At 37.5% G+C, this 15,549-nt stretch overlaps 1 protein-coding gene across 2 annotated transcripts in view; it reads left to right on the top strand.

Annotated features, from left to right (window-relative positions):
* The first annotated feature begins 758 nt into the window (after positions 1-758).
* htr1d (5-hydroxytryptamine (serotonin) receptor 1D, G protein-coupled) overlaps positions 759-15,549 on the top strand; it is a 38,979-nt gene continuing 24,188 nt past the window's right edge. The window contains exons 1-2 of one of the 2 annotated variants that reach the window (XM_055172991.2): positions 759-1,135; positions 14,545-14,661. The gene's annotated coding sequence lies outside the window, so the exon portion shown is untranslated. The remainder of the gene's footprint in view (positions 1,136-14,544; positions 14,662-15,549) is intronic. The other variant, XM_055172990.2, reaches the window with a different exon arrangement.

Here is a 15,549-nt window from a genome sequence, read left to right on the forward strand (position 1 = left end):
TGTATCCTTGCGCCTGGGTGGGAATTCTTGTGGTTTAAATGTTTATAATCTTAATAATTGTAATTTTAAAAGTCTACCTATTTCAAAGATTATATGAAATATGATATTACATTATGTAAAGAAATTCGAAATTAAAAACATCTGAAGCAGGACTACTTTGTCAAGCGTAATGTGTTGTAGCAGTGAGCAGGTCATAATGATGTCTACTTATATGAAATTATTTCAAGAGTTTTATGTATAAAGATGTATACAATTATTTTGCCCATATGGGTCCCATGAGGGTTCCATCATCCAACATGCATATCTATATGACCCACATAGTGAAACCCACATGGGACCCACATATATTGTCCATGTTAAGCCCATATGCCCACATGGAACCCATGCTGATAGGACCCGGGGCCCACATACAGTATCAAGGTTGGCTGGGATGTAGCCTAATCATATATGATAAATCGACAGATTTAGATTAAATTATTATACGTGGTCCACCCGTTCTCAACACTGTCATACAACAAAAACATTTTGTTTTTAAGTAATATATATAAGCTGTTCCAGCTGTGTCTAGCCTATTATGAGTCTTAACCTTATAAATACGAAAAAGAGAGATACAAATTAAGGTTTTAATTTTAAATTCATTTTCAGAGAAAAACAAAACTTAGGGGAAAGGCATCCAATAGAAATGTAATCACGTTGCGATAGGACTTCGCGCTTCTTCATCTGACTGACTGAAGAGAGAGAGAAAGAGCGCGCGCGAGAGAGACAGAGAGAAAGGGAGAGAGAGAGAGAGAATGAAACGGAATACACCAGCACGAAACGGGACAGTGTACTCGCGTGTACTTTAGTATATGTGTCTTTGAAGGGACTACAAAAATATATGTTTTTATCATATGGATACAGATTTAAACATTAGCGCCTTTTTAACGACTTCGTGTTTGGAGTCGCGTGTAACCATGCATTGCCTTGACCATATACGTAACATAGGCTACTGATGGATGACAGATGCGCGTGAACGAGTCGGCGCGAGGCACGGTACGTTACCGTTAAGATGTAAAAGTGACTTTTTTGGATACTGGACCTTAAACGGATTGGTGATTTTCGTTTATTTGAAGTCTCAAGCTGACAGACGGACGTGGTAAGTTGTTGAAACTCTTGAAGATATCTAATATTGCTCATCAAACTGAGGCGATTTGTTTTTAAGCTATTTTAAGCTTTCACTTTCAGTAAGTATATGTGTTCGGGTCAAATAAAATGTAAAAATTAGTTTTTCGTTTATAAAGATGATCACTTAACATAAAGTCTGATATTTATTAGATTGCTTAGCTTATAGATATCTGACCGTCTGTGAAATCCAGGCAAAAGTCTCATGATCTATAACGTTAGTGATGAGATAGGAGCAAAAATCTTTGACATGACCTTACTCGGTCAATATTAAAGATATCAAGGTTATATTTTTACAAAATGTTCTTTACAATATATAAGATTGTTTTATGTAAAACAGAAAATCACTAAAAATTACTTTAGCTGGGATTTCGCAGACTGCCTCACCTATTACTTATTATTAGATTCGTTTGATCTGGTTAATCTCTGTTCTGAAGTGATTTGGTACCAGAATGTGTAACTAGTTAGTGGTAATTTGTTCATATGTAAATCAGAACACCATCACATATGTGTTGATGGTTAAAATACCCAACGCTCATGGCACACAGCAATATCCTCTTTATTCTTGCTTAACAACCAACCTGTCAATCGTTAACGATTGTGGTCTATGGTTTAATTAACAAGACGTAATTACCAGGATCACCCTGTGGTGCTATGTTCAGTTTTCTCACACCACATACTGGGTGATGTGTGCCTCTGGTTTTATCCAAAACAACTTACAGTACAGTTCATTACAAGGTATACATTAAATCAGTAGGCTATGATATGGTGTGTTTCCAGGGATCAAACCTATGACCTTTGCACAGCTAACGCAGGGCTCCACCAACTGAGCTACACGAATAAAGGTCATGACCGTGATCAGAGTCATAAGGTGTGAGATTGCTTGTACACGAGTTTCACAGTCTATCAAAATATAATGTGTTGTGTGTACAGGGAAGAACAGAACTTGGTGCTTTGCAGCAGAACAGCGACTCGCTCAATCACATATGGATAATTGTTTTTCCTCATTTTTTGCCTTAATGTCGCTCCCGCTCGACCACCCACCCTTATCTCTCTTTCTCAAACGCGCACACACATACTCACAGCACAACTGCACCATTGGAGATGGACGGAGAGTTGGGGTGAAAGAGAAACATATTTGCTGGCTCTTGATGCCCAGCGTGAATCGTCAGGCGATAGCTGTGACCTCTCAGAGTAAATCCTCCGTTTGGTCTGATGTCAGTGAAATGAAGGATTGCAGAGAGGGATTCAGAAACGTAAAGCTGTCTAATGTGGGACTTATGCCTGATCTGTACAGATTCCGGGAAAGCATCCCGAGGAGATAAATATCATTAACATTACTTTATTGCAGGGATGCATTTGAAATCTTTATTTTTTAAACCAAAATTTGAATTAAACTTATCATTATACTTGACCCTGTCTGGCTAAAGTCTCAAACTAATGATGAGATTTGGGGCATCAAAGTTTAATTTCAATAATTGATTTCACTTTTATTTGATCTTTGACACGACCTTGCTCAGTCAATATGAAATATATCAAGGATATATTTTTCCACAGAATATTCTTTACATTATGTAGGATGATTTTATGTAGAAAACTGGGTTTTCGCAGTCTGGGTCACATTAGACAGACACAAACCCAATACTCAGTTTGATGTTTTACTATCCCAAATTATCTTTTTATCCCTTCACCCTCCTTATATACCTTATAGAAACCTTTACCTTATATATTGGGGAATATAGTCCGATGCAGGTGATTTTAGGTTTTACTGTCCTTGTGAGGGACATTTGGTCCACACAATGTCTGCTAAACCTGACACACACAAACACACATTTCATCCAGTAAAGGTATTCTCTATGGATAGCTGTCCATCTTCTGGCTCCATCCAGTTAAATAAAATCAATGTAAGAAGCAAATTATCCTGAGATTTTATATTAGAAAATGGAAGGACGGGGGAAGGGTGAAGAGCACTTTACCTTACACTTTTCACTTAAACACATGCAGTATGTCTCTCTCCGTCCATCGAGGTTTTCGCAGCTGTGAAATCTTGCATATGTGTAACCGTGGCAACCTCGAGAGAATCAAAGCAATTTAGGTGATGCTCTTCATAGATAACTGGTCAGTGAAGGTAGATGTGAAATTTAAAGCAACACTATGTAGTTTTTTTTACCTTTAAATAATGTCTCTAAAATTATTTCAGTGATAGAACAACTTTTAAATGGACAAACTGTACTGTTGCTGCAACCTGAGCAGCCTCCTAGCTGCTACAAGCACACTCTGAAAGTGGCGGTGGAGGGTAGGAAACACAGGCCCGCCCCTCCCCCTGCCTGCAGAAGAGTGTCTGATACCAGGCACTGTTGCGCTTTTCAACCACATGGGGGAGCCGTAAGTCATAGTGTTGCTGTAAATACACTATTTCATTTCCTAATTATTACATTTTTTTCTAGATTTATGTATGCATGCATATAATATTTTATTACACGTATGTATTATTAAACGTATCGTAGTCACTCATCTTTGCAAAGTTCGGTTATGTGGTACGTTTATGGTACAAATTGACAGTGTCTATTTACTATTGAGAATAAAGTATGGGCTAGTTAGGCTGCTTTTCATAGGAACACCCCATGGATTTGCCAGTGTGTAAATAACGAATGCCATTTTCTTGGCAATCTCTTGTATGTAAGCCTGTGAAATTGACTTAGAAAGGTCATGAAAAAGGTATTCTGATAGTTACCTTTCAAGTGCATGAAACAGCAGTCTCTCGCAGAACCCATTTATTCTTGAATTTAGGAAAGGTTGAGCTCTGCAAGGAACCAATGTGCAAAAGGTAAAGAAATGATTCACCCAAAATGATTTTCGCTATCATTTATTCATTCATAGATTAATGATATTGACCAAATGCTCTCGGCACGTATTATACATTCATCAAATACCTTAGCTTCAAATGCACTTAATTGCAGCCTCAGACCATTCAGAAATACTGGTTTGTTGTCAGAATCGGTTGAAGAATTGAATGCATAACGGTGCACATATATCAAGGTGCTAAATTTCTTTACCCGGTTAAAGGGTTACTGAATATATTAGGATGTTGACTAACTTTTTGAGACTTTTACCGTTATTTAGAAGGGACAGTGACGAGTGACTGGGATATTTTTTTGAAGATTTTAGCATCTACTTAGAGGGTTTTGCAGGGAAAGACCGTGACATTTAGTGAAAATAAGGCATTTTAATTACTATCTAATAACCTTTACATTGCTATTAAAGTGAAATTACTGAACCCAAATATAAAACTCTGCTAAAAATGCTCATTTACAAGAAAGCATGTCAGACACACTTTTTGGGTTTTGCATTTGAGCTTATAGAGCAGACAACATCATAGATTTGTGTTCAAGTTATGTACACATTAAAGAGCACCTATCTTCCAATTCAAGATTTTACAGTATATTTCCTTTTGTGTGTAATTGTGTATTAGTACATGTTAACAATAAAGGTACAAACCCCAAAGTTATTGTCTCCAACATAAATTTATTTTCTTGGACTACAACAAACACATGGATTGTAGGCAACAGTTTACTTCCTGGGCCTGTTAAGGTAGACAAGACCAAGATTATCATAATTGCTCCCACTTTGAATCTTATGTAGGGTTCACACCAGACGTGGTAGAGGCGGCAAGCGCGAGTGATTTACATGTTAAGTCAATGCAAAGACACGATTAAGCTTCCTGCAGCGCGGTGTGCGGATGTCGTGTTCTGCGCGAATTGAGCGTTGCCGTGGAAAACGCGCAAGTTGAAAAATCTGAACTTAGGCAGATTTTCGAGCCGCGTTAACCAATTTGGACCTTACTGTAGTAGTGACGTGATTACAGGAAGCGAGCGGAGTCTCAGCGGAGTCGCAGAAGCCCATCCCATGACGCGAATTTCCGCGTGAATGTCTTGAAACACTAGAATTTCACGCGCGATTGAAGCGAGTAAACTCAAATATTCAAGTGTCCAACTGTAAGGAGCGTCACATTTTCTACTGACGTCAGAAGTATTCAGGCCAATCACAACAACAGATTAGCTGGCCAATCAGGGACACAGCGCTTTTAAGATCAATGAGCTTTGTACAAAATCCATGCGTTTCAGGATGACAGGAATATCAGGACCTACAAAAATGTACGGTATGTGAAAAATAATGTGTTATTTAAACCATAAACCACGCAAACATATTGTATTATACCAAATACACAAAATAACATTGTTTTTAGCAATGAAATAGGTGCCCTTTAAATTTGTAAACACTATAATCTAGTATCTATACAAATAAATGTAAATTAAATTAAATTCAGCATCTGACACACAATTTGACAAAATAACAAAAGTTATCAAATATCTGATTTAATCAAGTTTTTTTCAGAATCCATCATTAATCCATCTTTAAATGCCAAATGTCCATAGCTAAGGTTATTCTAAATATTAAACTTAACAAAAAGTTTATCATAATTGGACAATAGGTGCCCTTTAAATGTACATAAATTTACAATAAGGATAATAGTTGTCAAAAGCAATAGCAAACGTAATAGATCTGTATTATTAAATTGCAGACAAAGATTTTAGATAACTAGGTTGGCTTGTATTTTTGGTGCGAAATGGGTGTAGTGGGGGGTCCGACTTCATTTTCTTTGATAGGGCCCAAAATGAATTTCAGTTTTTGTCTTTGAGTTACAATCTTTTGCGCTCATGTTTGTACAGATCATTTGTTCGGTCTCAACCTTGTTTTGTAATTGTTTTTCATAAATGTGTGAGTTAATTTCTCTGTAGATGATTGAATAAGATATCAAACTACCTCCACATCATTAGCAGTAACTGCCTCACTCTTCAATTTCCATCCAGTCATTAGAGTTAATTTCTATCCATAACATAAATAGTTGTGAAAAGTGTGCCTTGGCAGCTCTTAAAAATGTGTTTCTGCAGAAGTAACCTTGTCTTGCTACAAGATGTATGTGAGTTTTATACAACAGTTAGTACAGAATTTCTCATTGGGTTTGATGAGTGGTGTTTCAGGAGTCCTCATATTTAGACTGCATTTACATTAGTGCGTTTTCGTTTTAAAACTAATTATTTTTGCTACGGTTACGACTGGCATACCCGCTACTCCGGAGTTTGCGATCCTCGTAAACAGAGATTTTTGTAAATGCTGCAGATCCTGTTTTAGTTTTAAAACTCAGTTTTGCTGCAGTGTAGCCAGACCTACACAGAGACTTTTGTAAATGAAGGCGTGAGTGCCCACATTCGTTCCCTGATTGGGTGTTCTGGATCATTACATATCTTTCTCAAATTCATTAAGTCCCTATCCCATTACACTACCAAAAGATGACAATGACCAGCCGCAATGGCCATGTAAACAATGACATGGAGATGGAATTGCAGGTTTTTACAAGTTTATTCATGACACAAACACTCTTAACAAGCACATAAGTACTATTATAAATGTTTTGGCAACTAATCAGAAAATATAACGCGACAACCGGCTTTAACATGAAAGCATGTAGTTTTTAACTCTTTATCCACCATTGACAAGTTATCTCGTCAATTAAGAGAATACATTTCCCTGCAAATTACAATTCCTGACGAGTTTTTACTGTAATCCGCTTTTATCCCCTAGATGGCGCTCTTACCCAATTTATAAAAAACTGAATGTGACGCTCCTTACCATGTTCATAAGATTCGGTCACAATGCAATGCTGAGTTCATTTACAAGCTGTGAGTCTGAAGCGGGAGGAATTATGATAATGCCGGTGTTGTCTACATCACCAATCCCAGGAAGTAAACTGTTGCCTACAATCTGTGTTTGTTGTAGTCCAAGAAAAGAGATTTACGTATCATTTTACATATCATTTACATGTACTAATACACACTTACACACAAAAGGAAATTTAAAAACAAGAAACGGATAATAGGTGCTCTTTAAAAAGCATTCCAGGCCCCTGTCAGTGCAAATTAATATCAGCTTGTTCAGTCATATACCATAGTATATGGTAGACAGTGTTTCCCACAGGATTTTGAGAGACTGTGGTGGTGATGACGTCACCCGCTAATATATGACGTCATCATGTTGTGTTTGCGTTTGATCTAGTGTTGGCACCTGAAATATGTTTCACTTCTACTCTTTGATCTGTATCTGTATTTGATCTGTATTATATATCAAATTATATTTTAAGCCGAATTAAGCTGTTTTAAATAGTGAAATAAAAATGTAAATGGGAATCATGAAAATTCTATTTGTGGGGGCCAGTGATGATTCTGTGGTGGGCCACCACAAATAAATCAATGTATGGGAAACACTGGTATAAACTCACGTCAGGGGCTCATGTATGAAATTCAAACAGCTCAAAAGATTAAAACAGTTATAACACTGTGGCTGCCTACATGCACGGGAGGCAAGCTATTATTAGCACATTAAGCTCTTTTACACTTGTATGTGCATGCCCAGTGTGCATGAATGGTCATGTTTGATGTGTTTATGGTCGTGTATAGTGTGGACTGAGATCTTTTTTTGACATGGCAGTATAGATATAGCATATGAAATGCTTCAAACAAAACCTTGGAATAACAGCATTTGGATGCTTCAGCGTTCTTGTTTGCGTTAACAGATTTAAACAGCATGAGCTTTATAATTAAAAATCACAGCAAAGGTTTTACCTCTGATTCTTTGCTGTGATTAAGTGCAGAAGGTGTGGAAATAGTTTACTTATCTATTCAATGTCATAATGAGGCTCAACATGGTGATTTCATCCTGTTTGGTCCTAAAGTCTGGATGTCAGAGCAATGCAAATTCAGTGTCAACCTGTATCCGACCCCACCACAGAAAAACGTTTTTAAATAATGCACGCAGAGCCATAAGGCTGTGAGACTTTCATGTGAGCAGCCTAAGGTGACTTTTGAAGATTTATCTCAGTTTTCCATTGTGTTTTCAATTTTCTTCTTTGTAATACAAACAGAGACGATTTCTGCACATTCTTTAAGGCCAGCACACACAAATACACATTTACACAGGCAAGCATGACATATACACATAAAGATACCACCAAGAATGTATGTGATGAGCACAGTTTCTTTCTATTGAAATAGGACAGTTTGCATTTTTTGAATAGTCAATAGTGCTGTGTTCAAAATATCCATACGACGATACATCGTCATGGACGCCAGCACCTTCCGTATCCATTCGGATGCACTTTTGAAAGTAACGTGAAGAATCGCTGTTGATCCGTGATCCATATGGAAAGGACGCATGTGTCCCGCGGAGTACGTGGAGTTAAAGATAGCGGGGTATACTTTCACTTTGCGGGTCTGTCTCGCTGGCACACGTGTCTGCATAGCGAGCCGCGTACTCGCGCTCTCTCTCTTTTGCATGCGGGTATTTAAAATCAATGAGTTCAGTATGATAGCACAGATATCTTAGCCTACTGCAAAGGGCTTTATTAGCCACTCTCTTATAAAACAGTACTAACGCATTTGAGAAGAAACACGACAAAGATTTGCATGTCAAAAGTGTACGTCTAGAGAAGAGATACAGAGCTACTTTAAACTATAACTGTCACATTAATAATCTGAATTCTATTAAATAGTATTAACTCGGACTGCATGTTTATAGATATATTCATAGATATAGAATAATGAGAGACAAATATAATGCCTAGAGTAAGGCACCATCTTTGTAAAACTGCTTTAAAAAAAACATAAGTTAAGTACTAACTCGGGGATTTTAAGTATTTCTATGAGTTACCCCAAAAGCTAATAAATGAATGGCAAAAACACAACTGTTACAACACTGCTTATTCAATGTACAATAAACAGATAATAATAATAATAATGTTACTAAGTTCTGAACAAAAAATGTCATTCAAAATCTTGTATCGTGATGCGCATCGTATCAGGGCCCTTGTATCGAGATACGTATCGTATAGCGAAATTGTTGGCGATACACAGCCCTAGTCAATAGCTATATAGAAATAAAGATTTATACACATCTGTATTAAAGGTGGGGTGCACAATTTTTGAAAAAACGCTTTGGAAAAGGAAGTTGGGCAGAGTACCAAAACACACTTGTAGCCAGTCAGCAGTAAGGGGCGTGTCAACTAACCGACATCGTTGCCTGGGTTGCGTATGTGTGGGGCGGGTCAAAAGAAGGTCCAGATTTTTCTGGGGTAGGGGCGTGTTTGTTTAGGTGATTTTAAATGTCAACATGGCTTACAGAGATCATGCACCCCGCCTTTAAAGGGATGGTTCACCCAAAAATTAAAATTTCCATGTTGTACAAACCTGTATAAATTTCTTTGTTTTGCTGAACACACATATGCAAGATATTTGCAATCAAAGCAGGAAACAGGAGCACCACTGACTTGCATAGGAGAAATTTCTATGGAAGTTAATGGTGCTTCAAAACTGCTTGGTTAAAAACATCAAAATATCTTCCTTTGTATTAAGCAGAACACAGAAATGTTTACAGATTTGAAACAACTTGAGGGATAGTAAACTATGACATAATTTTCATTTTTGGGTGAACTATCCCTTTAACATGATTTGCTTCTTGCAATTGTTAAAGTTAGTTTCATTGAACAATATGAGTGAGTGCCATTTGAGTCATCAATTTTTGGTCCATTTTCTTAAAAAGAGAAAGATTGTCAATTTTGAATGCATTTTTTTTTTTTTGCAAAAAGTGATTTTGGCCAACTATTAGGATGACATTAGAACAGTTAAGATTTCAAAACTAACCGACATGAACCAAAAGCTACAAAACTCATTTTATAGAGTGATTTTATGGGGTCTTTAGGAAGCATGACTAAAATCAGGGCCTATCACGTTTCACTGTTCATTGAAATATAAAACACCTCTGCTGCATCGAGTGCTCCTTTATGAGGTTTCTTTAAAACCCATCTTCTTTTAGCACATCTGATGCAACTTGCTGATGCTTCGCGTAAACTTGATGTCTTGGAGGACTTTCAGTTGCTGAATATGTATGTGTGTTATAGAGTTTGGTGCTCCCCCCCCAAAAAATGGTTCTGCGCATGCCTTGCAGTGTTGAATAGAGGATTTCAGCCAATCGTTGTGACAGTGAGCCAAAAGATATTTTTACGGAGAGCCAGATGGATGATATGCACAAGGAGAAGTAGTTTTAAAAAAATCATTATACATTGTAGCTCCATCACCCAGGGCACTACTGATGTTCTTCATGTTTGGGCTGACTCCATTATAATTTTAAATCCATTTCACGAAACTACAACTTGGGGCACTATTCACAAACACTGAATAAGTAAACCCTTAAAAATAACATTTGTGACCCTAGACCACAAAACCAGTCATACGTAGCATGGGTCAAATTTTTGTATGGGTCAAAATTATTGTTTTTTAATGCTAAAAATCATTAGGATATCACACTGCTGGGTTGTTTAAACCTAGCCTGGCTCCACCCTCCTACGTGCTTCCGCTTAATTTTCATTTCGCTTCAGTTCTACGTCTGGGACTGCTCTGTAGAATTTTGTTTTCTCCTGCAAAAATCTGCAGGACCAATCAGCGAACAAATGGGGGTATCTAAGACGATGACGTTGAGGTCGTGCGTCAGTTTGAGTTGTAGTTCAGTAATGGCAGCGGAGAAAGACGTGAGAAAATCTATTCGGTCCGTTGTTGCAAAACTGCCGAATATACAGAAGTTAAAGCCGGAGCAAGAACCAGGTTTGCTTAGTTTTGTTTGTCTGATTATTCTTACTTGTTGTTTCCGGACGGTTTCGGTGCATGATATACGTTACGACCAAACGTTAGCGATTGGTTATGGCAGATTCAGAGTGACTCTGGGCAGATCCAATAGTTTTAAACTTTAACAAAGGACCCTCCTTAACGGAAGTATCGCTTTGCAATGGAGCGTGGCCAGACTCTATGTACAAATGAAATGAATGTACGAGAGTCTGGTTGGACCAGGCTAGTTTAAACCCATTGTTTGGTCAAATATAAACATTTTCTGGGTTAATTTCAACCCAGCTGCTGGGTTCTTTCCTTTTTGACCCAACGCTGGGTTGAAAATAACAAAGTATTTTTTAGAGTGTTTGTAAATATGTTGTTTCATGAAGATATTTAGTACATTTGTATTTATATGTATTTATGCATTAGTAATATTTGTTGCTAAGGACCTTATTTGGACAATTGATTTTTTTGCAGCCTCAGATTCCAGATTTTCAAATAGTCCTCACAAACCATATATCAATGGAAAGCCTATTTATCAGCTTTCAGATTATGTATTTATTCAATTTATTTTATCTCAATTTCAATTCTCAATGTACCCTTATGACTGGTTTTGCGGTTTAGGGTCATAATTTAATCAGTAAAAAAGATTTGCTTATCCTTTAGAAAATGCTGATTGTCTACCTCCAGAAGTTTATCATAGCTGTGAGGTTATCAAACATATTTAACATTTAGCACAGTTTGTATCACAACAGCAACAAAAAAACATTGCTTGACACCAACTAACTGGCTAAATTTAAACTCAGTCCCGGTCCGACTACATTCATACTAGAATAAAAGCATATAGATGATTTTATTATCTGATTTAAGAGGTTCAGGTCTGAGTCATCTTAAGCTTCAACACTTTGCTGGGACTTTGCTCTGCTGAACAAATCAAAATTTCATTACTTTTCAGGTTCCAGCACACTGCAATCTATGTGATGGACAACCTGACATATTGGACAAACAACAAGCTCATTAAGCGTTAGAAGTTTTTGTTAGTTTCTAAAGAACAAAATGTTCACCAGTCCATGTATGGTTTACACAAGTATAAAGTTTGTAAACACAACTACAAAGAAACCGACTTTTTAGGGATTTATGTCATTCCCATCTACACTGGACACAAGAGGCATGTCACAAGCAATTTGCTCCTAAAATAGTCAAATGAAGCCGTCTACACCAGGGGTAGGCAATATCGGCCCTGGAGTGCCAATGTCCTGCAAATTTTAGCCCCAACCCTGATAAAACCTTGCCTACATGTAGTTTTCAGGTGACTCTTTAGACCTTGATTAGTTGTTCAAGTGTGCTTGATTAGAGCTGGAGCTAAACTCTGCAGGACATCTGCACTACAGGACCGACGTTGACCGATGCTCTGTTCTTTTGTTAGCATTGCTGATCTACAGCAGATCTCCCACAGACACTTTAGTGTATAGGTTGTTTAAAATAAAATTGTCGTTCATATGTCATATGAGAGTTCATTTTTGTCAGCTTGTGATGTTTCTGATCTCTGGTCTACTAATTTAAACCATGCGCTGCATTGCGCCATGTATTTAATAATCAAACACATTATTTTCTATGAATGTACACACAATGGCGGCGTCTGATGGCGGCTGTCAGCTGTGACTCTGCACACTGCTTTAATCCCTACCGCGGCACTTACATAGTGTGCATTAAATAGCATAATATTTGTCCAAAAAGTTACCATTTAACACAATAACGCATATTTTGCATCTGGAAAATAGTCACTCTGTCTGACTAAGATCGCGCCATTAAATGTGCACATCAGGTATGCGATACCTGCAAGTTGTCCAATATGCGACATGGTGCTTCTCGTCCGGTATGTGACTCACTTTAGGATTACATCTTCTGATTTCAATGGATACCAATAGATTTGCTTTTTACTCATTGTTTTAAATTATGTCATGAAATCTTAAAAGTGCAGAGCATACTAACTGCAATTCTGTTGTCATTTTCACCTAATTCAAGCACACAGTGTGGTTTCCGTCCCTTTTAATTGCCAGGATATTAAGAGCTCACCTGTAAAAGCCGCTGAACGCCACCTGTGTCAAAAATTGGATAAGGATATTGATCGAATGCTCTTCATCAAATACTTTCGCTTCACATCCGCTTAAAGGAATATTCCACTTTCATTAAAAAATCCTGATAATTTACTTAGCCCCATGTCATCCAAGCTGTTTATGTCTTTCTTTGTTTAGTCAACAAGAAGTTAAGTTTTTTGAAGAAAACATTTTAGGATTTTTCTCAATTTAATAGATGTTATTGGACCCTAACAGTTTACAGCTCCAATGAGTTTAAAATTGCAATTTCAACGCAGCTTCAACAGTCTCTAAACAAGGCATAAGGGTCTTATCTAGCAAAACAAGTCACTTTCGGCAAGAAAAAAAGCACTTTTAAACTTCTCGTCTTGCACTAGTCAGTGCGAACTTGCGTATTGCGTAATCATGTCGAAAGGTCATGCATAACATATGTAAAATATTTGCACATTTGCGGACCATTTTAAACAATAATCTGACAAAAAGACATTAATTTGTATCATTACACATACAACGTACAACTTGTAAAACCTTGAGGCGGTAGTTTCGCATACATCCCGCGTGACCTTTCGACGTGCAATATGTAAGGTCATACTGGCGCGTAACACAGCTAGTGCAAGACGAGAAGTTGTGGTTTAAAAGTGCATATTTATTATTTTTTCTTGCTCAAAATGACAATCGTTTCGGTAGATAAGACCCTCATGCCTTGTTTGGGATCATTTAGAGCCCTTTGAAGCTGCATTAAAACTGCAATTTTAAACTGCATTGAAACTGCAAACTGTTGAGGTCCAATAAAGTCTAAACTAAGAAAAATCATGAAATGTTATCCTAAAAAAATAATTTCTTCTTGACTGGACAAAGAAAGACATCAACATTTTAAATGACATGGGGGTTAGTAAATGATCTGGATTTATTTCTTAATGAAAGTGGAGTATTCCTTTAATCCTGGCCTCATGCCATTCAGAAATACCCAATTGTTGGCAGAATCAATTATAAGGCTAATAAAAAATGCAAATTTACAAGAAAACATGCCTGGCGCACTAAGAGGGTTTTGCATCTGAGCTCTCCATATAATCTGTCCTGATCGTCGTTTTTATAGGCCCACATATCGGCCTATGCTTGATGACTTTATTTTGCTACTTTGATCTTACATCTGATTGGTTCATGTTAATGAATGTTCAAAGAACATTGTTCCAGTAACGCTGCGTTTTGACACGAGCAGAACAGATCATGCATGACAGTGAACTATTTCTTTAAGCTCCTCTGCGTTCTTTAATTTTACCGTTCTTCATTAATCTTGAAAGCTGCAGTGAAAAGATGAAGAGATGAAGGCTTATCTGAGTTTCTGAAGGAATGGTAGTAGTTTAATCCAGGATTCTGAGTTTGCAACATCATTTAGTTAGCGGGTTAGATGATTAGAAGAGGTTTAAGACGACAAGAGATAAACCAAAGGAAGAAAATCTTGAACGCCGTTACAGCTGGTTTAACATTCAGGAGCTGCTTAACCACTTTTTAGTCTTTGACATGGATAAATGTGGCTCTTCGTGTCATTCTTTGTTTCTCCTGTTTGAATTTAGTTGGAATTGTGGAGAAGCTGCCCACGAGAGTCAAAAGGCTTCTTCTGTGAAACACAGTAAGATGCCAACTCTGAATGTGATCGAGGACATTCCCATGAGCATATCAAAGCAGAACAGGTCCGTTTTATTTAAACTATAAAAGAAAATCTCCTTCACAGCATGCTTTTTGGAATCTGAATGTACCATCCTTTTACTGTGTAATCTGATTCAATTTACTGCATCATTAGATACAGTACCTCTATAGGTTGACCACAAACTCTTAAACACTCAATGGACAAAATAAAATGAGCCCTGGTGGACATTAATTGGTTTTGTTTTCTAGCATATTGATCACCGAAAATGAAGTGTGCTTAGTGTGTGGTTTGTTTATTGATACTGAATTTACCAATCTCATCACATCAATTCAAGAATATTTAACCCGTGATCATCCAGCCTCTTAAATCTTTCAGTTGCACTGCACCTTGCCTGGAGTCTGCGCTTGACACTTCACCTGGTCATTAATATTTAATTCAGAAAAGCAAACAACCACCCTGCCTCAAAAAACTCCATCACACTTATCAATCCAGGCCTTCTTTAACGGCAGTGTTCGTAGAGCTTTGATGAATCGCATCTACAGGACATTCACTCTAAGAGTGAAAAAGTTATAAAGTCAAGGAAATATATTTGTGGGGCTGAGGTCTGCCAACATTGCATTATTTTTATAGATTTTTGCTATTAAAGCACTCTAGCTACTTTAGTAGTCTAAGGCCGTGTACACAAAAGCGTTTAAATGCAGTTGAAAACGCCAGACTGTGGGCGTTTTTTTCAGCTGACTGTAAGTACACACCGCTGCAGACCTGAGCTTCCAAAGTTACTGGAAGTCATTCATTTACAACGGAAGCTGGCTTCTTTCAGCTGCAAGGAGCGTCAAATCTATCGGCGTCGCGTTTTGGGCGTCTTGAGCGACCAGAGCGTCAATCAGAAAGTTGAAAGAAGCTCAACTTTATGGTAATGAGCTGTGAAGCG

This window comes from Misgurnus anguillicaudatus, chromosome 7 (genome assembly GCF_027580225.2).
Source record: "Misgurnus anguillicaudatus chromosome 7, ASM2758022v2, whole genome shotgun sequence".
NCBI classification, from domain to species: Eukaryota; Metazoa; Chordata; class Actinopteri; order Cypriniformes; family Cobitidae; genus Misgurnus; species Misgurnus anguillicaudatus.